Raw genomic sequence first — 6,000 nt, forward strand, 5'->3', positions numbered from 1 at the left:
TGATAAAATAAAGTACCAAGGCCTTTCTGCAGGAAGCACTCGGTTTCTTAGAGTCTCACTAGTCCAGTGTAACAGGACTGGCATAAGCAGCTGGCTGCCAGGACAATCCAGTGACGTTCACCTCAGCAATCTCTGTTGGCTGCAGCTGGGGATGCAGATAATCTTTGCCTCAAGAACTGTATTAGTATATATTCCTTTTAATTTTTCAGTTAAATAAAACATTGCTAGCATATTTTGTTTCATGTTTATGTCTAATATTGGTAAAATATCCATTACTTTTTTGGTGTATGTCCATGTATTTATGTGACATAAGAGTGCATTTTCTTGCCTTTAAAAGCAAACTTATTTTCACTTTTTACATAAAGGAAAAGGTTAACAAATTCCCCTGTGCATTGGAGAAGTGGCATTTATTAATTTGTACTTTTCCATTGAAAAAGTACATATTAATGTACTGCATATAAGTGCATATTAAACTGTGCAACAAAACTGAAAGACTGTTGTCTTTGAGGTCCCTTCCAACACAAACCATTCTATGATTCTTCGACACTATTTCAGTAAATAAATTTTGTTGCCCAATAGATCTGAAAAGTGCTGGAAAGTTTCCAGTGTTGTCTTTTGGCCACACATCTGCACTGAACTTTACATATAGTAATAAAGGTAAACTAACCGCAATATAAAGTTAAAAAAGCTATCTACAGCTACTATCTACACATTCTGTACATGCTGACAGCTGAAAACCAGCCCTTTTGCTCTTCTTGGAATTGACTCTCCATATTCTGCATCCTTACACAATACTTCTATTTTCACTATACTTCCTTTCCCCAGAAAATCCTTGGCTTAAAGGCAGCTTGCTTTTTAATATACAAAAAGAACTTCCCTTCCCTAGCACTTCAAGACATTTTGTACACACAGGTTCTACTCTTGGGCCAATGCAAAAGACCACATTTTTTGGGGGTAGCAGAGTTCCTATAATGCCTTGTGCTCATGGAAATATGATGGACAGACCCTTGTCCGTCTCATCCTCCACCCTGAACCATCTCTCAAATCTACTCATCAAAAAACAACCAGAGACTACTGGGCCCTATTTTACCAGGGAAAAAGGGCAGAATGTAGAATCCACTGTGACAACACTATTGACTTCTAAGCTGCAAGCCACAGTTACTGCCTTCTCTATTTCACTCTACCAAGAGAAAACTCTTGCCATGTGATAGTGGTAAACTCCACTCTTGCTGCACTCACGTGGGCCAAAACCTGAACAATGGTTGAGAAGCAGATGTGCCTTCACACTTCCAAACCAGTTTAGTATAGCCCCAGTTACATGTTTGGACCACATGCTTTATTCGTTCCTTCCCTGAAAGGTACAACACATGAGTACAAATCAGTACAAGACAGAGTGGTGGCCTAATATAACTACTTTAGTCTTTCAATACTAATTTTGTAAGGTCTTTTCAACTTTGCTAGCTTCCATTTCTGGATGGAAGAAGTGGACCGCTCTGCTGCATGTTCACGATGTCCTCTGCTTACACAGGAAAGCAGCCCTCCTTCTTCCCAGTTCTTTTTTGAATTTACCTTATCATCAACTGCATTCTTGCAGCTATTAGGGAAAAGAACTGACTCATTTGCCAACCAGAGGAACCTGGAGAGGTAGACCCATGTTAACTGCATGAAGTTCAACAAGGCCAAGTGCAAGGTCCTGCACATGGGTTGGGGCAATCCCAAGCACGACTATAGGCTGGGAAGAGAATGGATTGAGAGTAGCCCTGAGGAGAAGGACTTGGTGGTATTGATTGATGAGAAGCTCAACCTGAGCCGGCAGTGTGCGCTTGCAGCCCAGAAAGCCAGCCGTGTCCTGGGCTGCATCAAAAGCAGTGTGACCAGCAGGTTGAGGGAGGTGATCCTGCCCCTCTACTCTGCTCTTGTGAGACGCCACCTGGAGTACTGCGTCCAGCTCTGGGGTCCCCAACTTACGAAAGACATGGAGCTGTTGGAGCAAGTCCAGAGGAGGGCCACGAAGACGATGAGAGGGCTGGAGCACCTCTCCTGTGAAGACAGGCCGAGACACTTGGGGTTGTTCAGCCTGGAGAAGGCTGTGGGGAGACCTTATAGCAGCCTTCCAGTACCTGAAGGGGGCCTTCAAGAAAGCTGGAGAGGGACTGTTTACAAGGGCATGGAGTGATAGGACGAGGGGTAATGGCCTTAAGTTGAAGGAGGGTAGAGTTAGATTAGATTTGCAGAAGAAATTCTTTACTGTGAGGGTGGTGAGGCACTGGAACAGGTTGCCCAGAGAGGCTGTGGATGCCCCATCCCTGGAAGTGTTCAAGGCCAGGTTGGATGAGGCTTTGGGCAATGTGGTCTAGTGGAGGGTGTCCCTGCCCATGGCAGGGGGGGTTGGAACTAGATGATCTTTGAGGTCCCTTCCAACCCAAACCATTCTATGATTCTATGATTTTGTTGAAGAGTATTTTCTAAGAAAAAGGCCTTTCTTTTCCCATGGGTCCTTTCCCATTTATCTTGGCAGAAGTAATTGATTTCTGTTTCTACATACCATCACTTAACACCCCAAGTAACTCTTTATTGACATTCAGGAGCAAAACAGCTGCCCCTTTTAGACACTGTGCTAGATTTCCTGTCTGCAGTTGTTTGCGGGAGGAACTTTAGACTTGTCATCTGGTAATCATATTCAGAAAAATCTTGGAACTGCTTCAGAATTTGCATTAAAACAACAAAATCATACGGTAAGTGTGAATATTCCCTGAACATTAATCTCCTGTAGAGGCATCCTTACAAGGATTAAAAGGTATCAGATGCCTACCTTGTAATAAATTACTCCTATTTCTGTATCTCCATAAACGTCTTCCTGAACGTTTTTGGTGTCAACAGATTTAAGCAGCCTGTCTTTCTTACATTTGTAATCCCCAGGTTATCCTGTCCACATGCTCTACACCTCTTGTTTTTTGGCCTTACCAACGGAAAGGACAACAACAACATTTCGGAGTCAATTCCTTGTTAAAACTTATGCTTTTTAGCAGGACTCATGCACCTCTCCTACCTACCACTTCTTAAACTGGAGAAGCAATTTTATGCTTTTATGTCTATTGTTTTTTTCTGCCCTGTTTCTCTGAATTACTGCTCACCTTTTTCCAGTCTTTGCCTTTTCTGGCTGCAAAATCTGTTCTTTCATGTAAGGCTGAATTCACACAGTTCTCCTGGAATTACTGTTGGAGGCTGTGTATACATACTGGAGAAAATGAACTCACACTTGATCTATTTCTTGTTCTTTCCACTGAGCATTGTGTACTGGCCATTACAGTGAGATAAATGCCCAGTCCAAGGTGCAGCTCATACAATGACTGAACTGCTCTATCAGCCATATTACTTGTATTCCACGTGCCAAGGTTAAGAAACTAATTTTGAAATATGGACTGTTTTTTTAACAAAAGGTTTTGTTTATGCATCAGTTTCTTAGGCCATAGAAGGAGAAAAATATTTTAGGATAGGCCTCTCCCTCTTTTTGTGTTTGTCTATCAAAGGTTCTTCTAACATCTCCTTGCAGAAAAGCACTTTACAGGCAAGAAAAATATTTTTGAAGGCATAACATGTAGTTGAACTGTAGAATACTGGCCAGACAAGCCTCAAACACACTATTGTAATTCTAGTATAGGCATGTTGCTAATATGAATTGACAAGGGTTTTTTAAGTATATGTAAGTAATTCCTCCTCCCTAGTAGCTAAAATTGAACATAACGCTATAAATACCTACTTTTTATACTGTGTAAATTGGTTCCATCATAATTTCACTCTTTCCTTATCATAGCCAAGAGACCCTGTGACTACATAGTAATACCCAATCACTAATCCCTCTTTGATATTCTATTCTATTGCTGCACATGATTAAAAAAAAAAGGGAGCAAGGAATGATTCTACAAATACCAGCATGTTATGTGGACAGGATCTCAATGTATATGCTGATACTAGATGCCCATGACCTATAGCTACCCAAAACAGTCTGATCGTATACTTGTATATTTAATAGAAGCAATCAATATGAACAACTAATTAAAGGAGTATATTGTCTTCTTTTTATGACATCAGTAATGACAAGTCATCACTAATTGCCAGCCATGTCCTGGGCTGCATCAAAAGAGGTGTGACCAGCAGGTCGAGGGAGGTGATCCTGCCCCTCTACTCGGCTCTTGTGAGACCCCACCTGGAGTACTGCGTCCAGCTCTGGGGTCCCCAACTTAAGAAAGACATGGAGCTGTTGGAGAGAGTCCGGAGGAGGGCCACAAAGGTGATGAGAGGGCTGGAGCACCTCTCCTATGAAGACAGGCTGAGAGAGTTGGGGTTGTTCAGCCTGGAGAAGAGAAGGCTGTGGGGAGACCTTATAGCAGCCTTCCAGTACCTGAAGGGGCCTATAGGAAAGCTGGAGAGGGACTGTTTATCAGGGAGTGTAGTGACAGGACAAGGGGTAATGGGTTTAAGTTGAAGGAGTGTCGATTTAGATTAGATGTTAGAAAGAGATTCTTTACTGTGAGGGTGGTGAGGCACTGGAACAGGTTGCCCAGAGAGGTTGTGGAGGCCCTGTCCCTGGAAGTGTTCAAGGCCAGGTTGGATGGGGCTTTGGGCAACGTGGTCTAGTGGAAGGGTGTCCCTGCCCATGGCACAGGGGATGGATTTTTGAGGTCCCTTCCAACCCAAACCATTCTATGAGTCTATAAGCAAAGTTGCAAAGCCTGAAGGCAATCACAAAAACCATGGTTATAGTGGTTTCTTTCCTATCTTGTTTTCCTGTGCTATTTAATTTTTATAAAGGCTACCTCTCAGTGCCACTCTCATTCTTGAAAACAATTTAATTTTCTACTTATTTTTTCTTCTTTGTGAAAAGCAAGGCTAGGGGAAAATAAAGCACTAATCTAGTTGTCTGACCTTTAGTTTTGGATGAGATGCTGGAAGAGGAGTCAAGGGACCAAGAATCCTGTTCCCAGTTCTTCCATGTTGCTACAAGAACTGTGTACTTCATTCTCTTCATCTGCAAAAGGCAGAGAGTCATATTTATGCACATTTTTAGTACACTTTCTGTGTAATAAATGTAATTTCAAGAAATATTATAAGCAATTAATTACATTTCCTTCACTGTGCTTTTACATATCATTTCAATTTAATATGTTTAGTTCAGCTGAGATTGAAATAAAAAATACTGTAACACCACCAACTTCCTGCAGAACTTCTGGACCAATGATATATGAAACAACAAAGTATCCTGGTTTCCGAGTTTATGCCAGACATCCAAGTATGATTATTGATCAGCAAAGTCAGTGTTTTGAGAAAAGAATAAAAGACATGTTTGGTTTATGCCACTCTAGCTCCAAGGAAAATACTTAAAATAGAACATAATCTGTGTCACATTTGCAAAAGTGGCCTCTTCAACAACTCAAAACTTTTTTTGGGGTGCCAATGTGTATAAAATGATCATGCACCTAATATGCAGACTTAAGCTTGTATCCTATAGACAAAAATAATGAGTTAAAAAATCATCATATTCAAAATCATTGCAGCGGTTTGTCCTTCTACGTTTTCAAGAGAGCTAAACCAAACAAAAGTGGGAACTGTAGAGAGAGAGTGCCAGATTTGCACTGCTTTCTATAATCTGGTTTGAAGATCATATCTTTACAGCTGTGATACTCTACTAGTGGTATGGTCCTATAGGATAAATTGAATTTATTTTGACATTGAGATGTATTTGGTTTACAACTGATATTTCTATGAAAAAGTTAGTACAAGGCTAAATAATAGTCAGAAACCCACCCCCAAAATTTGAAATAGTTATTATGAGAGAAAGATCATTATCACACCGCTGAGTAGATTCATAGTGCTTTTAGAACAGGCACTATTCTGATCCCACATCTCAAGGATACAGTAAACCTGAAGAAGGTACACACAGTAATGACAGTAACTGATTACTTCCATATCAGAAATAATTGAATTGATGTCTCTTTATTC

This window comes from Grus americana, chromosome Z, assembly GCF_028858705.1.
Source record: "Grus americana isolate bGruAme1 chromosome Z, bGruAme1.mat, whole genome shotgun sequence".
NCBI lineage: Eukaryota > Metazoa > Chordata > Aves > Gruiformes > Gruidae > Grus > Grus americana.